Genomic DNA, 23,811 nt, shown 5'->3' on the forward strand with positions numbered 1-23,811 from the left:
TAAACAGGAGTGCAGTGTATAAGTAGGATTTAGTATATTTCATTTAGTTAGAAAGTGCAGCATTTGATTCCCATAGGAAAATAACCTTGAGTTGTGATAATGAATTACTAACATTTTCTCTGTTTTTTGAGGAAAGTGTAAGCTCTCAATTGATGGCATGACGTGACTCAGATTTGTAAGAAAATAGGCTGGTGTCAAGCCGAGCGTAAAAGGAACTCCACTCAACAGGATGCAGACATTTTGGATTGGAAAGGGAATGGCATGGAAGCTTATGAAGAAGGTAATTCTCCTGAGGAAGATACAGATTTTCTTGGACATCTCCCAAGACTGACAGTGTAGTCAAGCTAAGAAACAGACTCCACCCCATCACAAAAAACTTAATAAAACATCTGTGGTCGATGGAAGAATTGCAGGTCCACAAGTAGAAATGTTGGGACATCAGCCTGGTTGTTCTGTTTAATCAAATGAAAAGTGCAAACAATATATGCACTCAGTGGCACCAGAAATAAACCAAAAAGGGTTTTGTTGTGGCTAGGTAACTCCTCTAGGCTTTGCAGTGCCTGTTTTAGTCTTTGGGCTAGAAGCTCCATCCTGTGGTGCACTCTTGTATCGAGTAACACCTCCTTCTAGGTGATATACAGTATAGCTAGGGAACTGGAAGGTGTGGAGTCAGTTGTCCTCACTGGGTATCATCTCAGCATTGTGGAGGGAACAGAAGAGGATAAGGTTTGCACCAACAGCCCCTCTCAACCCGGGATAGTATTACCTACCTAAGATAAGCCTAGAGGGTGATCTACTGACGGGCATGCATGACAAATAACAGTTTATTGCTGCTGGTGTTTGTGTGTCAGTCCATCTTTCTCCATAGCTCTGGGACAATAAAGTACAGTCTATGGATAATAAATTGTTGGCACATATCAGAGAAAAAGCAGGCAATGAATAAATAACATACAGGAATAATCAAAATTCAGTTTAGTTTCTCTTCAACTCTGGTTTTTGACTCCAATGCCAACACAGAGATGTGATTTGTACTACTTTCAAATCAACTTTCAATGATTTTTAAATAATCTAACTGTATGTAATGTATTATTTCAAATGAAATGCATAATGATGTTCCACATGCAATTTGTTTTAACTTCTGGTCATGGGTAGCATACAGCATATCTGTTCAGCTTAATGAATGAGTTAATAAATTGTATGCACTTCAATAGTTTCAGTAAACAATCCACACATTTTAATCTGTATTCTGTAATGCATACACATTATTTTCATATTAAAGCATTATTAGATTACATAATGGTAAGTGTGGAAGTGTAACTGAAAATTTCTGCCCACAAAGAAACATTTTTTCTCACGCCACACCAGTCTCTGCAGGTTACATTGCCAGTAGAGTATCTCTGTAATTGTAGGGTGCCCTGGTGCTGTTTCACTCTAGAATAAAAATAAATAAATTATAGCTTTTTTGTTGCTGTAAATATGTCTGTGCTGTATATTATAGGCCAGCTTATGTGAGAGACCACTGCAAAAAAGAAATCACATTGCAACATTAAAACAATCTAGACAAGAATGGGCCATTTTGTATTTCTAGATATTGTAGAGCTGTAGCAGCCATGCTTAGATTTTTCACGCATGTCTACCAAACGATTCTTGCCAAGCCTGCTTTGGGCATGTGTAATGTCTTGAGCTGATCAGTACTCTAGCTTTTTGCCATGCATATATAAAAAAAATTAACTCGAGAGTTACTTTATCTGACCATAATGACAATAATATGGGTACTGCCACTGGATATATAGAACTGATCCCTGTGGGCTGGCAGTGCATCACTACATGGCTGTTTGGCATGCATAATGTGCCATGTGCTGGATCTATGATCTAAAACAAGCCTCATCAACCAGAGAAAGAAAACATGTGCGACTCTGTTATATAAAAATAATAACTAAAGATGTATTACTGTTTACAAGGAGTTTCTATTTTTCTGCTAATGTGTGCCCCAAGACCAGCACTCTGCAAGTGTAATGATATATTTTATATCTTTTCTTTACTTATTGCTAGTGTGTGACCATTTGCTGTATTTTTCGAGGTTACCATTCCTTCTGTATGTTTTATCGTTTCAGACATAGTGGTGCAGTGGTTAGCACAGCTACCTCACACCTTGCATTTTTGGCCACAGTAATTGGTCCATCATAGTCAGCAGATGCTTCCCTAACCCTTAGGGATAATTAAAACATCATTGCACCATCATAAGCCACTCCGGACTAGCCTTCCCTTTTGACTTACAGTAAATGCATTTCATTGACTTCAGCAAAGTTCCCACACATTTCAATGATATCACTGAACTCACAGTGAAGAAATCTCAGCAGAGTTCACTCGTCACTACTCAGCACTTAAAAGGTCCAGTCATAAGGGGGGAAGAATAATTTTCATTTGCATTAGTTTGACAAGTTAGATATTGTCATCTGCAAGCCACCTTTGGCGGCAGACGCTCCTGCAGAGTAACCCTTCTCAGATGAGATGGTGATCAAGGCTGTACTCTGTCATTATGCTCAGCAGACAGTGCTTTCCATTTAAATTGTGCAGACCAGGATGATCTGAAGACGTAAGAGCCATTATAAGCAGATAAAAATCAATGATCTTTAAAATGAAAACAGAAAACAGTAATCTGGGCACCGGGCAGGAGATCTAAATACTCAGAAACAAAGACAATGTTTCTAAGAATGCTAGGCAGACATTAAAAAGGGGCAAAGTTAACGGAATGCACTCAAAACTAAAATGTCAAAACCCCAGAAATACCCAAGAGCAGGATTAAGCGAAGGCAGGATACCCAGTGTTGGAGCAAAGGACCTTTGTCAGGCACTCACACTTATATCTAGTACCTCTTACATAATGTCACTGCTGCCTGTGGCAGAGTAGACTCTGACAGAAGGGGAAGTGATCAAACTGCAGCCAAAGCGGCCAGTATAATGCCTGCAGGAAAATGGATAGCCCAAGATGGTGACATTTTTAGAAAATGATGGACCAGGAAATGAAGATAAGTAATTTGGCAAAAGGCAAAAGAATGTCCATTACACAGAGCAAAAAAGACAAGATTTACCAATCATCAAAACCCAAAATATGAAGACAAAAATCAAAGTTAAAAAAAAAAAAAACAACCACTACTTGCTAAAACTTAGCTATTGTCCTTTCCATGACTATGCTAAAACAAGGGTCTGAAGCTGGTCTGAGACAAAAGACCACCATCTTAAATAGTGATGACACAATGATATCATGTGTAGTTCCCCTAAGGGTCATGTGATAGTAATGGGGCATTATCAACAACAAAAGTATTGACACAGCCCTGAAACTAAAGCAATATACAAAGTGGTCTTTTGAAAGAATCGGTACTCTAACAATATTAGGACAAGAGCAAAATCAAAATGCAAAAATGCCATTTCAAGAGCATGAACAAGTTGAAATATTGTCAATAGTGTAATTAAGTTCCACTTTTATTTGCTCGAATATCCACTCTCTTTGCATTTGCTCATCCTGATGGAGTTTGTGATGGAAGAACTATCAGCTGAACAGACCAGGCCACCCTCTCCTCTACGCTACCTTACCTCCTCCTAACAAGTCTTCGCGCCTCAAGCATTTTCTGGGCCTTTATTCAGTTGATCATGCCTGGTACAATTCCATGACTGCCACCCGCCTCTTATTAGACATGTAATAATATATTCAATTCTCCTAATGTTTTTTTTCTATCATGGAGTCCATACACTTAGGGAATGGAATGAGATTAACATTTGGATGGATGTATTGATGGCTGGAAGGAGAATCAATGCAATCTGAATCTTTTCTAAAAGAAACAACCCTAAAGAGACTCTATGATTTGCAGAAATTTTAAGCCATATAAAATAGAAATAAAACTCAGAATTACAAAGAATTAAAAAGGCTATACTGTATTGCACTGATAAAACTAGAAAAGAAGTGAAACATAAAACATATATTTGGAAACCTCCATCCAGTCCAGCATCTTCAATTTCACTGCTGTATTACTCGACCACTTCTAGTGCCAAGTGCAAAGAACAACTTTAGAAAAATGAATGAACAAACCAAACTCCATGTGCCAGAACATTCTACTAAAAAAAAAAAAAAGACAAAATTATCTTAAATATGTAAACTGTCGAGGCTCACTATTTCATTACATCAAAAACAAACACAGATACATAGTAAAATGTAATTGTACTTTACTTAATGCCAAATGATTTATTACTTGCCCTGGCCATGAATAATTACTACAGCTTGTGCCACGATTTACAGAGAAGTGTGTCGTATGATCGTTGCTTTAAAAGCTGAGTTCAGAGTTTAAGTTTGCTGTTTACACAAAATCTTTGGAAAGTTTGAAAAATCAAAATAAGACGAACTTTGAAATGCTCCTGTTGAAGTAAAGAATGCCCCCTTGTCAAAAACTCTTTCAAATTAATAAGCTCTCTGTGGACCACTGCGACTCCCCCATCAGTCACTTCTTGGCATTATCCTTGCTGCTGTCCTCGATTAGGGCCTCACTGCTCAAAAGTAAAATCTTGCAGCTGTGATGGTGGAGAGTTTGGCGGGGGGGCATCAGAACAAGCACATGCTGACCCAGAACATGACTGACAAACAACTGCATTTGTTGTTTTTTTGCCTTTCCTATTACTTGGAGCGTGCAGAAATGGAAAATTCAGACACACTTTATAATAGAGATGTTGTATGTGAACGTGGGATAATATTCATAAAATGAGCTGCAAATTCTGTATGGGTGTATCGTGAAGCAGACTTGAGTCAATCAGCTTTTCTGTTCTGGCAACATTACATTTATATCTAAAAGAAGAGAGACATAAAAAGCACTATATTAAGGACAGACAGACAAATAGACATACAGGGTTAATGAAGAGGAGTCAGTTAACCCAGAATACGAGTTCTTGGTATGTAAGAGGAAAGCCAGAGGACCAGGAGAAAAACCCATGCAAGCAGGTACAAAATAGACAAACTCAACAGGGGCAGTGAGTTATAGTGAGTTAACTGTGCTTTGATTTTTTGATTTCTTAGTAGCAAGTGACTAATTACTTTAAATATATAATTAAACCAGTTAATCATCAAGGACAAAGTACATACTCCCTTTAAAAAAAAATCACCTTTGGATCATCTGATGCTCATTATTAGACCAGAAAAGATTCAATCAGAATAAATGGCATATTTACTCAGTTAATCACTTTTGAAAATGGTGCCCACTTGTTCAGTAAGATTGAGCCTGATAGATAGATAGATAGATAGATAGATAAAGGCATTACATGATAGATAGATAGATAGATAGATAGATAGATAGATAGATAGATAGATAGATAGATAGATAGATAGATAGATAGAGGCATTACATGATAGATAGATAGATAGATAGATAGATAGATAGATAGATAGATAGATAGATAGATAGATAGATAGATAGATAGATAGATAGATAGATAGATAGATAGATAGTGTCACACACGTGTGCATAGGAGGCAGCTGAAGGGCTTAGAGAGGACTGATTATACATCTGCCATCATTTCCGGTCCCAGCCCCAGGGACGACATCACTTCCGGTCCCGGGCCCGAGGACGACATCACTTCCGCCCATCGTCCTATAAAGCCTCCCGCCTTTGCTCTGGGAGGCAGTTCTGTTTTGGAATCTGTCGTGTAAACTTGTCTTACATGAATCATTTGCTTTTGCAGCCAGGAAACCGCATTAAACGGGTGGCTGCCCCAAACCTTGCCATGCCTCATGTCTCTTCTTATTACAATAGATAGATAGATAGATAGATAGATAGATAAGGCATTAAATGATAGATAGATAGATAGATAGATAGATAGATAGATAGATAGATAGATAGATAGATAGATAGATAGATAGATAGATAGATAGATAGATAGATAGATAAGGCACTATATCATAGATAGATAGATAGATAGATAGATAGATAGATAGATAGATAGATAGATAGATAGATAGATAGATAATTAATTTATTGCTCTCCACGCTGAATTTCATTTGCTCTATCAAAATATTGCCCAAGTGCAAGACCAGAACCACAGTATGTCCACAATAATCCCAATTCACATTTACTGCATGTTGATGCTACTAAATATTATTCTTTTGTCAATATGTGAGCCATAAAGGTGAATAATGACACGATGGAAGGGTCCCAGTTGCAGCTTTAAGGAGATAGTTATAGAATAAGGATATGAAGAGTAAAGAGTTGCATCTTTCTATTTGCTTAAGGCCAGGGAACCTTATTTGGTCCATTTTCTCTCCTCCATATGTTTAGAATTACCTACCAAGGCCTGTGGAAGTGTTAAACAAATATGATCAATTCATCTTCATTGCTTTCTTTGAAAGATATGCTAATCTCTTACAAAGGTTATGCTATCCACTCCAGGGCTACTGTATAGGGGGTGCTAGAGAAATTAAGCTTTCTTTACACCTTCTAGATTATTATTGCTTGTACAATCCAAGTAGCTGAAGTGGTGGCTCTGAGGCTAAGGACATGCACTGATATCTGGAAGATTGCCGGTTCAAGTCTTGTTGCTTCCAGAAGAGTCCCTACTCCGTTGGGCCCTTGAGCAAGACCCTACACCTGAAAATTGCTCCAGGGGTGCTGTACAATAGCTGACCCTGCTCTCTGATGCACAAAGGTCAAATGAAAAGACAACTTCCCCTCGGGGATTAATAAAGTACATCAATCAAAAAAAGATTAAGCCCTGTCAATATTATATGGCAAGTCAAATTCAAGGGAAGTGAACCAGACCTTTATTGGGAGTTCCATTTTGTTATAACTGATGGATTATATTTCCAGTCCTAGAAAGTTCCCTGGCATTTTTATTCCATTCAAATTTCAATCCATTAATTTTCAGGTTGATAGCTTATCATTACTGGGTGCAAAGAAGGATTGTCTCTGCTGGCCTCTTATACATGTGCCCTCACACGCAGGGTACATTATTACAGCTTAAAACATCCAGCCTCCATCAGCTCCCTCCTTAACCCTGCACTGCCTCAAACCTGACCCTCCTTGACTGTTTATGAGTTTTCATCCCTTTTTCCAGTAGTCGCCTACAGCTAGTCTGCTCCCTCCTTCTTAATTTTATTTTGCTTAAACTAAAAAGGCTCAGCTTTTAATCATTCTTTATAATTCATCCCCTTCAACCCTGAAATCAGCCTTGTCGCTCTTCTCTGGACCTTTTCTAGTGCTGCTGTGTCCTTTTTGTAGCCTGGAGACCAAAACTGCACACAGTACTTTAGATGAGGCCTCACCAGTGTATTATAAAGCATGAGCATAACCTCTTGGACTTGTACTCCACACATCAAGGTGCTATATAACCTGACATTCTTTTTGCTTTCTTAATGGCTTCTGAACACAGTCGGGAAGATGGTAACGTAGAGTCCACTATAACTCCTAAATCCTTCTCTTAAGGTGTACGTTCGATTTTCAAGCCTCCAATTGGTTGCTCAAACCTAACATTTTTACTTCTTACATTTAATAATTTATATTTACTGAGATTAAATTTAATCTGCCACAAATCTGTCCAAGTCCCTCTGCAATGATTCGGCAGATTCCAGATTATCTGCCAATCCACCTAGTTTAGCATCATCTGCAAACTAAACCAGCTGAATCATTTCACTCAGATTCATGGCATTGACACAAAGATACAAGAAGAAAGGTGTTTAGTTTCTGTCTGAAGTGTTTTTGTACATTAGTTCCACATGCAACTCCCAGTCATTTAGTGTTTAAATAAAGATCTCTTAAAATAAAACCACTAGTTCATTTCCTGTCGTGTGTAGACATTTCGTTGAGCCATCAAACAAAAAATGTAATTGTTCTGATAGTATGATACCCACTTTGCAAATTAAGATGACTATGTTGGCGATCATAATCTTAAAGATGCATTGCAAACAGAAGTGAAAATCAAATCTCCATGGCATATGGAGCCTGCATATCTTCCAACTCCTCTGCAGGGAATCAAGGAACAGGAAAGTGCATTTGCGAAGTAAAGGTGGCTTTGGACCAGCTTTCCAGGCAGTGAGTTTTCCTGTGAAGCAATGTGCATAATGGTGTGCTTTGGTTATGTCTTTGTGTGGGAAATATGCAGCAGGTCACTTAAAAAAAGAAAAAAGCACACTGCACTCTTCCACAGTGATGTCAACACTATATATATAAAATCCAACATCTGTCTGTCAGTCCGTCCATTTTTCACGAGAGAACTACTTAATAGATCGGGTTTATTTTTATAATTTGCTTGAACATTCCGGTTGATTTTTTGACCTCTCTCATCGCACTAAGTATCATAGATTGCTTGTGGCACAGATTTATTTGCGTAAATCCAAGGGAGACACAGCAAGCGGAGGGAAGGGGGGCATTTCCCTCTTCACTCACGCACCATCCTTGGGGCGTATCTTACATCCGCTTAGCTAGCGAATGAGGCTAGTTAACGGATTTAGCTCAAGTTTTTTTCTAGAATTTGCTTGAACATTGTGGTTGATTTTTGCGACTTCTCTCATTACAGTAAGAATCATAGTTTGCTTGCAGGAGCGATAAATTCACAATAATCAGAGACAGAGGCTGCAGGCCGCGAAGAGGGTGAAGTGTGACGTCAGGAGTGGGGAGTCGGTCTACCTCTGTGTTTTGGTGCGTAAGTTGCCTCCACTTAGCTAGCGATACCTTTTTGTTTATTGATTTTTAAAGTTTGTCCTATTTCACTACTACACAGGGGGAGCCACAGGGGACGGCTAGTAAGTTGATATTTATGAGTGTGTGAAGGGATACCTGCTTTATGCTTTATGCAGAAAAACAAAACAGGTAAACACAGAAGTGTGAATGAGGCTTTCAGGAGCATGATTCCTTGTTTTCTACCCTAAAAAACCGAAAAACACTTTAGTGAGTTTCACATTTCGAAATTGCAAAACCATCTGCAAAGCGAATTTTAGTGCCTGTTTTGCGAAGCTGTGCGCTACTTGTAATTTTCCTGTTTCACTCATCACAGCTTACACTCTGGTCAAGTGGAGGTATTTGTGGCAACTTTATTTCTGCTCCACTTTTATTTTCAGATCAAACTTTGTCCTAATTCTTCTTCCTTACTGCTTTAATGCTGTTCCTTTATCTGATATCATTAACTCTTTAAAACCTGAGCTATCTCCCACTTCTTTCTCTCTAAGTTTTATTTTTTTTTTTTCTAAATAAACTTTTCTTTTTCTGAATCTGCTTATCCTGTTATGGGGTCATCACAGCCTTTAGCGTACCTTGGCTACATTGGGAGCAAGTTGCAAACCAACTGTGGATGGGATGGCAAGAGACACTCTTGTAGGCACGCATCTACACTCACATGTAGCAGGCCAAGGCAATCGACCTAAGCTGCTTGTCTCAGGAATGAGGGAGGCAACCAGAGTAAAGAAGAAAAGAATAAAAATAAAATGTGTGGATAAGCCTAAACCAAGTTTATGTAGATGTTTTATGGTGGTGTTGACTACTAAAGCAGTGTTCAACCTGCTGCTCTAGACTTAATTCAATTAATATTTTCATATGCAACATTTCCCATTTACATCTTCAGAGGACTGCAAACATTTATAAATATAATATAGCTAACATGAAACACAAAATGACCTATGATACTATGACTTTCATTAGCCAATTATAATTTGTCATCACTTTACCTCAGAAGCTGACTGAGTAAAATTCTTTGGCCTGATCCATATTTCATTACAGGATGAATTTTTACTCATTTAACGCCTTCTGCTTTAAGTCCATGGGATGATTTACTATGAAGGATACAAGCCCACACTAAGAAATGGTGGCGGATGGTAGCATTAGCATCTAAAGGAAATCAGTGAAAATTAACGAGTCAAAGAGCCTGCAGTTGAACTATGCAGGGGGCAAATCAGGGTGCTCACCCAAAGAGCAGAATCAGTATAATGATTTAAATGAAACCATTCGCATCCTAGCTTCCAGGGTTAACAGCTTTTGAAAGGCTCCGGCGGCCATTGCTCATGCTTAATTATACTTAATGTTTTACATTTAATATAACTGCTGTTATGACTCAGAACAGCACAATCTGAGGCACAATATTTATAATGAAGCAGGAGATGAAAAGAAAGAGAAGCCTGAAATGGACAAAGGTCAAAAGCAGAGTAGCAACCAACCATAACACCAAAGCCCAGACACAAATCAAAAGCAACAATTCCAGAACTAAACCTTAGAAAACAAAAAATTGGCACACACAAAAAAAATGTCTGACCATTAATAGTTTGATATGTGAATTTTAGAAGAGTCAGATAACAAAGTTCCAAAGACAATAAATTATTGGTGCATCAGTCACAAAACCTGCAGAATCATTTCATGCGCCAAGGGGAACAATCCAAAATATGACAACATATGCCAAACGTGAACAAACTGCATTTACAATGAGAAGAAATGGTCACATCAACAAGGATAAATGGACATTTTAAAGAAATACTGCCAAAAGCCACCTAAGTACAGCCTCAAAATTTACTACTCAATCTCAAAAATCGAGAACTTCATAAAATAAGAATTAATTGCACAAATGTCAATATGAAACTACTAGGTATCATTCAATGATTAAAGAAATGCTGGTTTGTGTTAATATTTTTTACTTTAGTATTTTTTCTTACATTACATTTGTGAATTTCCCCTTGGGATTAATAAAGTATCTATCTATCTATCTATCTATCTATCTATCTATCTATCTATCTATCTATCTATCTATCTATCTATCTATCTATCTATCTATCTATCCATTAGATATCATTTTTTTGTATCCTGTCCAATTGCACTGCGGTGACACGTTGCTTTGGAGTGAGTAGCAGAACTCACACCAGTTGACATAAGCCAACGTTGCACTGGAGATTCTGCATAGTTACACAAAGTGTTTCTTGACTATTTGTATGGGCTTTACATCTTTTAGGCAATCAAATCAATTATGTGGTTTTTGCCTTTTTGAATTTGTTATCTTGGTATGACTGACTATTTGAATATCTTGTCCTGGTCCTGCTTACTTTCAGTTTTTACAGTCTTTATGGAGTTAGTGCAGGGTTGCGTAAGTGAGCCTAGGCAAAGGAAAAAGTAGGCTATACAGTCGATTCCGCTTAATCGGGACACTGGTTAATTGGGGCAGTTGTTTATTTGGGCCAAATTGTAAAGAACAAATCCAGACAGTGTAATCGTACATGTTTTCCGTTCGGTTATTTGGGCCACCATTCCGCTTATTCGGGACAGGAGTCACTGGCTGTTTTAAATCCGAGATGGGTAAGATGAAAATGAATGCGCTCAGTTCAAAGTAAATTTTCCAAATGAAAGATAAGGAGTCCTGTTAAGCAAGCCACTCAGGGATGCCCGCGAGGAGCAAGAGAAGGGTTGAGGCAGTGTTATCTTTAGGAGCTTCTTGATTATTTGCTTCGGGAGCTCTGAAAGTCGTGTTTGAAATGTGAAGTAGTGCTGAAGACATTCTGTGCTGAACTTCGACACCGCCTTTTTGGTAAGTGATAATAAACAGCAATTTATTTACCACTTGTTTTAAATTGAGTTGTGCAAATCGCCTGAAAAATTACGAATTCCATGATGGTTGATAGAATTCTTTTCTTAATTTCATTCATGATAAGTTGCCGCTGTTAGGATGCCATGGAAAGACCTAACGCTCTCCGATAAAATTGACTTGCTTGATAAAATCAAAAACCAAGTGCCTAACATAAGCACCTGTATGCTGGAGAAGATAACGGGCGTTCCGAAATCAACAATTTGACATGTTCTAAAGAACGAGCAGAAATTGAGAGGTGAAACAGAAGCGAGAAGGCAAGGAACCGGAAGTTGAGGACGCTCTTAATCAGTGGTTCGCTAAACTGACTACACTATGACTTAGCTGCACGAGGCGTTTGTATCAGTGGGCCTATTCTGAAAGCAAAGGCGGAGGATTTAGCTAAAAAGTTGGGTCATGATGAATTTAAGGCAACAGATGGATGGTTGTCTAGATGGAAATCTAGGCATGAAATTAAGTTCAAGAAAGCACATGGCAAAAAAGGCAGTGCTGATGCTGACGGCACTGAAAAGTGGAAGTCCAGTAAATTACCCGAGTTGTTTCAGCAGTTTTGTGCAGATGACATTTACAATGCCGATGAAACTGGCCTGTATTATCATGCAACACCTGACAGTTCGCTGTGCTACAAACACAAAACGCTAGTGGGTTCCAAGAAAGCAATGGATCGCGTAACTTTGTTATGCTGTTCTAACATGTCAGGAAGTGATAAAAGGAAATTGTTAGTTATAGGTAAAAGTGCTAAGCCTCGATGCTTTAAGGGGCTTAGAATGGATGATTGCCAGTTGTTTACCATTCAAACAAAAATGCATGGATGACTTCTTAAATTTTTTCGAAGTGGTTGTCAGAAAGGGATGTGGAATTGCAGCGCAAGTCGAAAAAAATTCTTGATAATTGCGCGGCTCACCCTCACTTAGATTCTTTGAAAAACATTCAGTTGGAATTTCTGCCTCCTAACACCACATCCATCCTGCAACCAATGGATATGGGAATCATAAAAAATTTGAAAATTTTGTATCAAGGCAAATTGGTGAGCTACATTCTGGAAGCAATTGAAGAAAATCTGCTGCAAGAACGTTCAACAGTTACGGATGTTAGTGGGAAGATTAACATATTGCAGGCAATACAATTTGTTGTTGACAGTTGGCGAGAAATAAGCCAGAGCACTATCCAAAACTGTTTTGCCCATTGCAATTGGAAGAACTCTGAGCAGTTGGAGACACGAACTAACAGCAACTATGTCGATGAAACGACTTCACAGGTGCAAAGTGTGGAAAATTATGAAGAGTTTATCAGCATTGATGACAACATCGAGTGTTACAACGAAAATGAAGATTGTGACGATGCGATTGTCGAGAAAATTGCTGCAAAATGCGAAGAGACAACAGATAACCAAGAAGAATGCATGAAGAAATTGAGCAAGTGACTCATTGGGATGCCAGGAAATTTATCGCTGGATTGCAATTGTATTTCATGCAGACAGGCAACGAGGGCAGTCCTTTATCTGCATTAGATGCATGCACTGATTTTGTACAATGCCACTCCATAAAGAGAACAAGACAAAGCAAAATCAACGGCTTTCTTAATAAACAGGATTAACTATCAGTAACCACATGTTTGAATCGATTTACTACCTTTCTCTTGTTATTTGGATAGAAGGGAATACTGTATTATAATGTTTGGATGACAAATTTGTCAAGTCGTTTTTAAAAGAATAAATGGCAATTTATGGTGTGCAACATATATTCAAATGTACGTAATGTCTTTCTATTACAAAATTTTACCTTTTTTTTACGAACTTCGCATAATTGGGCCAGCCGCTTAATTGGGGCAAAACGTCTCCATCCAGATGTGTCCCGATTAAGTGGAATCGACTGTATAGTAAAAATGTTGTGTCTATAACCTTACATTTTTTTCCATGTGGAAATAGCTATAAACATTTTTTCCTTTACTGTGTTTAACCTTATGCCCAAAGCCAAAACACCAAGATGGATAATCTGATGTAAGTAGCACAACTCCTGGGTCATCTTTCAGTTTATTTCCTACTAGCTGTCCCCCCTGGCTTCTCCCGCGTAGTAGTGAAACAGGATACATTTTAAAAATCAATAAACAAATAGGTATCGCTAGCTAAGCAGAGGCAAGGTACACTCCAAAACGTGGGCTGGCGTGTGAGTGACGGAGGGCCCACCCGGCTCCCCACTCCTGATACCACGTTTCCGGTTTATGGAAATTTCGCCCCCCACATTTCACCCCCAGCATGTTTCACCCCCACTACATTTCGCCTCCATGATATTTCCTCCCCACCCCAGTAACTTCTAATACTCACACCCAGATGTTTTGAGTGTTGGAAGTTACTAGAAAAAATAAAGTGAATAATCGTTCTCAGCGTTCAAAACAGACTTTACTAATTTAAACATTTTTGTGGCAAAATGATAAAAAAAGTTAGCAATGGTGCATCACTTAAATGAAATGCTCTGTAAACATATATACATTTTTGTTTCAATTAAACGAATCCAAATGATTTTACAGTGGAACACGTTGATCTGTGAGTCGATTAAGAACACTACCTGAGCAAACGTTTTTTTATTTTCAATGTTGGGTAAGGTTTATTACATTTTTAATTGCAATTATAGATACTGTATGTACCTAAATACTGGGGCAAAATATAGTGGTGGTGAAATGTGGGCAGATGAAAATTACCAGGGGTGAAATGTGCTGGGGCGAAATGTGAGGGGCAAAATTTGTCAGGCGAAATGTGGGGGGTAATTTATCCGGACAACTTTTAACAGGACCAGGAACATCCTATGGAACAAACATTGTTCCTTCATGATGTTTCCCTGTCCCAGGATGGGACTGCTTAACTAGTCCAGTGGTTTCATGAACAACTTAACAACATTGAATGCCTCCATGTGCTTTCCCCAAATCACTAGATCCAAATATCATCAAACCTTAAGAGATGTTCTGGAGTGCAGACTGTGAAGTTGATTACTTTTTTCATGCCTTAAAAAAGCTTTTATTCTCAAAGAACAACTATGCATAATTCCATATTTGTATGACAGGATTTCAAGAGGGACTTATCCATGTTGGATGTAAAGGGGTCTTTTGTGGCAGTTCATACGAAGAGGCAATCGTTAACTGGATTCAAAGCCAGAGTGCAGCAATGCAGCATATGAGGTGGACACCGGTTACAATGAGATAAGTTAAAGTCACATGTGACCACATTCGCTTTCTTTCCTCCCTCATAACCTTCATTTTTGTGTCGAGATCAATTGCCTTTTTTCCTGTAATTGTAAGACAAATATAACTGTACGTATTCAAAGCTGCTGCATGGAATTCGAGATGAATGAGTCACGGCATATGGAGCTGGCGTGGTGAAAACTTATCATTTGCCCATGAGACACAGTAGTGGTTGTGAGACACATAGGTTGTAAGTCGATGACTACCTGTACTGGAAAGTGTCTTCATAATATTGTCTCCCCTCTGTATGAATGGATGACTCAATGTTGCAACCCGACTGTATTAACATTGAACCCTAGTGCTCTGTAATGATTAAATAACATTCCTTTTGTTTTTTAATCATTTAACTTTCAGTTTCATAAAGAGAACTATTGTATGTTTTCTAATAGCTCCTCAGAGCCCACATCTGCTAAACAGAAGTAAATGAATTAAGGGAATGTTGTCTCTCTTTTCATTCACAGACAATTTTCCAACGGGTTTCGGGCATTTAATGATCGTCCTTCTTGGCACTATTTAGATTAGATGTCATCCTAGGTAGGTGTGAGACTATTGAAAGGATTACTGCAATATTTAAACTTTAACAACAAGAAATGTTTGAAGGCATAGTGAATATTTACATGGTCTTGATTACAATTCAAATTGTTCCTCAAGATGGAATTCTTTCATGTGGATTGTATGAAGATCAAAAGCTTCTGTGCATGAACAAGCAGCCTGAGGCACATGAGAAGTGAGCAAAGCCAACTTCACTTTCTTTAATCAGCACTCAAAGAGGAGGTGAAGCTCCATGTGCCCTTTAATGTCATCCATCACTGAGTCCAAGCTGGTTTTTTTTTGTTTCTTCATAAATGTGACTGCAGAAATATTACACATTTTTTTATATATAACAATACAAAAAGGTATGAATAAAAAAACATCTCTAAATAGAAGTGTGCTGGAGGCTGATAGGCTGCACAGAGGATAGTTGCAGCATTACTGCAATTGTTACACGTCAAAGTAGGGCATTTTAATGTTTAATGTTTTTATTCTTACGCGATACTGTGATTAAGAAATGCTGCTCCCAATAATTTACTGATTTTTCATCATGTATCATATTAGTAAGCATTTCAGTGCATTAACAATCATAGTTATTATCCATAAGAATGTATTTTTGTCTATTGTGGTCAAATAAAGCACTGCAGGTTCCCACAGTTAAATGTTTGGGTGCTAAACTGATCATTCCCATTTAATTCAGTCACAAATAATGAAAAAAAACAGGCTGTCACGCGCGTCACTACAAACAACAAAAGAAATTGCAGAAATGAAGCAAGCTGTCTGGCTATAATAATGTTATCTTTCAAGTGATAAGGAGTTCTATTGTATGGTGTAGTCTATCCACAAACTGACTGCCTCCTTCAAGCAGGTGGCCGCTTTTAAAGGCGGGAGACTGGAAGGGGTGCAGTCAATTGTCCTCACTGGGTATCTTCTCAGTGCTGCAAAGGGAAGAAAAGAGAAGGTTAGCGTGAGAGCCCCCCTCTCAACCCAAGGTGGTAGTACCTGCTTTAAACGAGCTCCAGACACGCATGCGTAACACTAAGCAGCTTCGGGGCATTGTGGGTAGCACTGTTGCTTCACAGGTTTGAATCCCTGCTGGTGAGGAGATAACACATCCTCTCACTGTGTCTACTTGGGTTTCTTCTCTGAATACCCACCAATTTGTGTCTGTTAGTCTGCTTGCCATGTCAGACTTTAGAAAAAACAAACATATAATTCACAGCCTATGCTCTTGTGGTCTGAAGGGCATCATCTCTACCACAAATATGAAATAAATGAAAACATTTATCACTTCTTGGTTTACACATTCAGACATAATCCCTATTCATACCGTGAGGGACCAGCCTGCCGCAATGGATCCTGCTCTGGCTAGCAGGCCATAGTAAAGGGAGTTCAGTGGCGGAGCAGTGCTATTCCCCTTTTGTACCAGGACATGGACACAGAAAGACACGGTGGCAGCAGCTACACTGGGGCTGGCATCACAGCAACCATGGAGGGACACACTAGGTGGGCTAGGACATCTGAAAGGTCAGGACAGTGTGTGACCGACTGCCTGTTATGGGCAGGGTGTCCCCCCGTACACTGGGTGGTAGCATCTCTTCTGGTGAGCTATAGTATGGATTCCTGCAGGTCATCATTGGAGATGTGGTCCCATGGACTTGTATAGAAGGGTTATGTGGGGGTTGCCAGGGGGCGTTGTCGGATACTGATGGCACAAGGCCCATTGGGGTCTTCCCTGACCCAGAAGTGCTTCCCAGAAGCAACAGGATTAGGCACTGGAAGTACTCCTGGGTCTGGAGTTAAAAGACAGTCCTTCACTTGGCCTGGAGAGTTGGAGTCGGGAGAGGAGACGGACAATGCTCACCAGGAACGAGGACTGGATGGAAGGACTGAAGAGTTGCTGTGCTGTACTGTTGACTGTTGGGACCCTTTATGGCAGTGTGGGGTGGAAGCCAGTCAGAAGTACTGTTTGCCAACTAAAATAACCTTTGGTTGTACCTTGTGTAGTTGTGTCTGGGGTTTGGGACTCAGTGGTGCCTTCTACTGGCCAGAATATCCATTCCAAGGTCAGATTGGTTAGACATTCATAAGGAAGTTGTATTTCCTCCTCATTTTTGTGCCACCACTATTGAACATCCATGACTCCTTGAGCAAAACTGCAGGGGTTTTTCAAAGGGAAAGCTAAAAACTAAACATTTCCTTGCAGACAAACTAAATGCTACTATGTCTCACCAAGACTCTGTTCTTAAACGTTTGCTACAGATAAGGGCCAAACAGATGCAGATTTTTGGCAGAGGTTTTCACACTGGCATACCTCTGAAATCTAACACTGTGTGAGAGTAGTGATGAGCAAAACAATCTGCAAAACTTATTACACCGAGAAACTCAAAATAGCAAAATAAATTGTCTTTCACTTCAAATGAAATTTATGCCATTCACAAAAGTAGAAAGTTGTTTAGTTCTTAACTGAAAATGTTTTCAAGCATTAATTCTGCATGTGTTTACCTGTCATTTTGTATTTAAATAAAAATTTTATTTTTTGTGCTTTCAGCCATGCTTTGTGGTTGTTATAGTAGGAGCTACTATGATCAGTGGTAGTATGATCAACTACTATGACTACTATGCAGAGGGTGCAGACCTATAAATACCTTGGAGTGCAGCTGGATGATAAATTGGACTGGACTGCCAATACTGATGCTCTGTGTAAGAAAGGATAGAGCCGACTATACTTCCTTAGAAGTCTGGCGTCCTTCAACATCTGCAATAAGATGCTGCAGATGTTCTATCAGACGGTTCTGGCGAGCGCCCTCTTCTATGCGGTGGTGTGCTGGGGAGGCAGCATAAAGAAGAGGAACACCTCACACCTGGAGAAACTGGTGAGGAAGGCAGGCTCTGTTGTAGGCATGGAGCTGGACAGTTTGACATCTGTGGCAGAGCGACATGCACTGAGCCGGCTCCTGTCAATCATGGAGAATCCACTGCATCCACTGAACAGGATCATCTCCAGACAGAGGAGCAGCTTCAGTGACAGACTGCTGTCACTGTCCTGCTCCACTGACAGACTAAGGAGATTGTTCCACCCCCACACTATGTGACTCTGCAGTTCCACCCGGGGGGTAAACGTTAATATTATACAAAGTTATTGCGTGTCTGTTATACCTTCATTATTATCATACTTTAATTTAATATTGTTCTTTATCAGTATGCTGCTGCTGGAGTATGTGAATTTCCCCTTGGGATTAATAAAGTATCTATCTATCTATCTATCTATCTATCGATCACTTCACCAATTATGGTAATACTCTTTGTAACTACAATCCTAAAGATGTCTCAGAAACAGCAAAGAAACTCGGTGGTGATTCTGTAATGTGCCCAGTGGTACATTTTGGGGTGTCTTTGTGTGGAAGATGCAAAATTATGCAGCATGTCACATTTTTTAAAAATATACTGGCATAAATAAAATTGATACAGTTTGACAAAATTATCTGCAAACTAAAACTTAACTGTTTGTCACATCACTATTTGCAAGGTCTGTACAGTGCAGGACTGCCATAAAGGATAAGCCTGATATTTTGAAAGTTGAAGTTATTTCTTTATAAATGTGGAATATATGTATTTGCCATGCAAAATCGTGTTCTGAAGTTACCGTATGTACTTGCAGATAAGTTCTCCAATGGATAAATTGGGACTTGATTTTACTGTATTATTTCTGGTATTTTATAATGTTGGTCATATAAATTGAATGCGGAGATTATGTTAAGAGATTATGATATGCTAACGCCCATCTGAGAGAGTAACCATGGAGCACTCTGCCTTTTTTTTCTATGTATTGTGCCTACGTGACCACACGGTAATACACAAAATATTCCGAAGCAACATTTGCACTGATTTGCGTTTTTTATATCTCACACCCTCACACACCCTTTTATCGTAAGAGCATCCGTTATCTATAATGGAGCATTCGATCAGAAGAAAATATGAAGCTGATTTTAAATTAAGTTGAAGTGATGAAAGAAATTGGTAACTGCGCTGCTGCAACAAAATTTGAAACATCTGAGAAACTGATGCGAGATTGGAGGAGGCCAAGAAGATATAAAAAAAATATGTAAGTGTTGCATTTTTGAAAGGGCGTATAAGTCAGAGTCTGATTTTAAAGGCTGGGTTTCAAGACCTGACTTAAACATGAGTGTATATGGTAAGTGCTTTTGTAAAAACTTCAAAAAAATACATCATCAGTCTTGCCGTTTTATAATGAGCCTTATGGGGCTTTAAATTCAAACACAAAAAAATTTACCAAATATGTCCTCTTTTGAGTTTTTTTTATACAAAAACATGCCTTCCGTGTTTCTGATGCGTGTTTGTGACAACAAATTGGATCTCAAAACGATATTTAATTGCATACTCCTGGCACTATTTTTCTCAAAGTAAGGATACATTATCTATTCACTTGTGTGACTTCTCATATAAATACGAAATTAAATCAAAATCAAACCAACCACGTGGCATGGCCTGTTTGCTCTAATTTTGTGTTTTGAGAGGAAACCATGCTCCGCACGATGGGGAGAAAGGTTATTATGAAAGATGACAAGCCCTAAGGTAGCATACTCCTCTTAAAACAGCCTAATCTCATAGTATAGGTGTTTTTTGTTCACAAATGTCATGTATAAACTTTTTTATAATGTGTTTAGCATTGCAAGAGGCGGATCAAAACTCAACAACTGTCTTGGCTTGAAAAATGGACATAGTAGGTTTTTATGCTTTATGCTCCATAGAGTTTGATAGCCCTGCAGTATGTATTTTTTGAAATTTATAGAAAACTTTACAACACAATTTTGCATGACAAATGCATTTATATCATGTTTGTGAAGAAATAACTTCATCTTGAAAAATACCAAACGTAACCTTTAAGGCATCTAATTATGGACTAGCAAAGAGACTCGTATAGACTCAATAAGTGGGACAAAATGGAAAAACAGATTTTGCAAAAGAAATAAATAAATAAACATTGTTTCTTGTTCCCAAGTGTGTTCATTATTTTAAACTATTAAGACTTATATAATTATCTTTTCAGAAAGCAATGGGTTCATTAGTAAGATCTAAATTGTATACTTTAATGCAATTAGCTGTAAATTTTGTGTTTTATATAATCGTGCCTAGCATCATCATCCAGACTGCCAGTGCTGTTGTTGGCTGGGCGAGTGTTTCTTATTGTACTTCACTTCAGACCTTAGTGTTTTTATTTATTTATTTATTTATTACTTAAAGGTGGGTGAAATTAATGAGCTCTCCGATGAAAGTGAATTCACAAATTCTTTGTAGGGAGTATTCAGATTTCACGTAGGCCTGCCATTAGGTCACCCTGCCTTTAAGCTCCAACAAAATGCCACCAATGTGTGTGTTTTGTTTTGTTTTTTTTTTTCCTCCAAAGTTTTCATCCTAGAGATCTGAAACCAGTGATTAACTACAAGGCTTCAAGCAGCTTTGACCGGGCCATGCTGCTAACAAAAACATTATTCATTTATTATCATTACATTCCAGCTCTCAAGATTAATCAAAGTTTTACAGTATATAAATCTCGTTAAATTTCACTGCCACACAGCTCTTATTTGTATATCAAATATTTTCCCATTTTTTTATTACTTTTTCATTATTGAAGGTTAATCTTCTTACAAATAATTTTGACTTCAAAAACAAAGAAAAAAATTCAGAATTGCAACTTCACTAAATTTAAAGGAGTATTCCTTTAGTCTGCGGTGGGTTGGCACCCTGCCTGGAATTGGTTCCTGCCTTGTGCCCTGTGTTGGCTGGGATTGGCTCCAGCAGACCCCCGTGACCCTGTCTTCGGATTCAGCGGGTTGGAAAATGGATGGATGGATATTCCTTTAGTTCCTTGTTCATAGTAGATGACTGATGATCTTAAAGAAGAAAAAAAGAAACTGTAGCCATCTTAAAGGATTGAAGTCTTTGCAGTCATAAGCAATTTGCTCGTATTTATTTTTCAGCGTATTACTTGATTACTTAAACTTAGGAGTGTGCTATGTATTCCATATTCTGGTTTATTTTTTGCATCACACATACTAGTATGATTTTCACTGTGTGATGTACAACTGACAATAATATGAAGATATCTATGATTTCACAAATGTTTTATCACCACTACATATTTTTTTCCTGCATCATTTATACAAATTAAAAAGTGTAGAGACCCAGCCTAGGAATCTAAATTGGTTTCTCATAAAACTCTGAAATATTAGTTAAACTTAAACACCTCTGTTTAATCTCATGCTAAATGTTTACTAATACACCCATGCTGGATTTGTGCTTCATTTTCCAATCTTCAACATTTGCATTCATTCATTTATCAGTAATAAATATTTTGGTAAATAAGATAAGAAATATACAAAAAGTATATACAGTATATAGAAGTACAGACAAGAATATTCACTGTTATATACTTTTTGTATATAGTTGTTCTTAAACCATATGGACATTTTTCTTCTGTCAGGTGTGAAAGAAAAATTAACTGCTTGCAAGTTCATCCATCCATCCATCTTCTTCCGCTTATCCGAGATCAGGTTGCGGCCGACAGTGGCGTCATACCATCGAAATAAGTACGTACATCAGTTTCGGGTAGCGCAGGGAAGCCGCCTTCCAAATTTCATGAGGATGGGGCCGTAAATAAGAAAGTTCAACATGGCGGATGTTGTCGACCGTTATCAACCATTATGACCGTTACGTGCAGAATTTCGAAACGAAAGCTGCTTAACTTTTGTAAGTAAGCTGTAAGGAATAAGCCTTCTATCTACATGGGAAGTTGGAGAATTAGTGATGAGTGAGTCAGTGAGTTAGTGAGGGCTTTGCCTTTTATTAGTATAGATTATATTCCTCTGCTAATCAATACAGCTGTTATTAGCACCATTATTTGGTTAAAATAGTTCTTTTGTGAGAAACAATAACCTGCTCCTTTATTATTATTGTTATTAATTTGTCCTGCAGGTTATATGTTATATGAATGGGCGATAATTCTTTTGAGTTACAATGCATAGTCATGGCACAGGAGAGTGGCGATGCGTTACACATCGATTAGCACATGCACATGACAATAATGACCTGTACGCCTATATATACTTTATGTTGTCACACACACAGTCTTGAGGAGTGCTTTTCCAGGACCCCAGTGTAGTTAAAGAGGATTCTGGGGGGAAAACAGATGCCGTAAGTAACTAAGCTTTCTTTACCCTTTGCAGTATGGCAGACCAAGCAACAGCCAGTGATACCACTGAAAGGGAACAATCAGCCTCACTCAGAAGGACACATTCAATATATGGACTGCCTTCAAGACAGAAGGACATCATGAATAATCCAGAAAATGGACATTAACTATTTGTTTCTTTTCCAAGCTATACATAACCTTGACATATAGCAAATTAACCAGGGTGTTCCCAGTGCACATATTCAGTATGGTAGCTGTGTTAAAACTCACAAAAACTCACATGAAAATGCACTTTTGTGAACACGTATTTCTCTAGACTTGAATCAGGCCTAAATCATATATTGTAGTTTAAGTATATTTTGAGCTTGCCTGTTCCCTAAAAGAAACAAAAACAGAGCAAACCTAATGCAGGATACTCCACCAAAAGGTACAGTATATATATATATATTTTTTTTTTAAGTTAAAGCAGTTAGCACTAAAGTCATTGCTTTTACATAGGAAAAACATCTGTTAATTGATATTTCATTATAGTTAGGCCACAATAACAAAAAAAAAGCCTGTTGATCACCACCGTGGATTTGTAAATAAATGTGGAAGGTGATTCTCTCACCAACAGTCCATTAACATTATTGTCAAGTCTGATTCAGTGTAAATTATTAAACCAATTTATAGATATTAAGCAGAGTAGCTGAAGGGATTGAAGCGTAGTGTGGGGGTCCAGAGGCACTGGTTGTAACACCACATCAGGGTCTGGCAATAAAGCACTTAGTCACAAAGCAAGCACCGGCCAAAACCAAATCATCTGATGCTTTTGTTCCATTCTCTTTGGATTTGTATCTTTTTCTTTTAAGTTTGCTGAAGAACAGAATTTTTTGTGAGGTCATTGCTTTATTTACACAATGTATTGGCACAGGCTTAAAGATCCAACCATGATGACATCACACTTCTCACAGTATGAGACTCAATTGTCTAACATCATGAGGCACCATAAGAGCAAAATGGTGGTACTCAGAAGAAGGAAAAAAATAATAAAGAGAAAAAAATGGTAATCCTTAAATCCTGACTGTGAACAGATTGCAGTTGAGTCTTTTTGTTTCTAAAGTCTACAAACGTGTTTCTTATTTTCTTCACATCTGCTTTAAGAAATGTGTCATAGCACTGTTTAAAACAGTGGTTCTCAAACTGTGGGGCGGGCTCCCCTAGGGGGGCACGAAGTAACCAAAAGGGTGGCGCGAAGATGTGAAA

The 23,811-nt window shown here is 38.3% G+C and overlaps 1 long non-coding RNA gene across 1 annotated transcript in view; it reads left to right on the plus strand.

Moving 5' to 3' along the window:
• The window catches only part of LOC120537212, a 69,268-nt gene extending 45,683 nt beyond the window's left edge, over positions 1-23,585 (plus strand). Inside the window, exon 4 of the long non-coding RNA XR_005635282.1 lies at positions 22,601-23,585. This is a non-coding gene — a long non-coding RNA (uncharacterized LOC120537212). The remainder of the gene's footprint in view (positions 1-22,600) is intronic.
• The last annotated feature ends 226 nt before the right edge of the window (positions 23,586-23,811 follow it).

Source organism: Polypterus senegalus, chromosome 10 (assembly GCF_016835505.1).
Source record: "Polypterus senegalus isolate Bchr_013 chromosome 10, ASM1683550v1, whole genome shotgun sequence".
In the NCBI taxonomy this organism is placed as follows: domain Eukaryota; kingdom Metazoa; phylum Chordata; class Cladistia; order Polypteriformes; family Polypteridae; genus Polypterus; species Polypterus senegalus.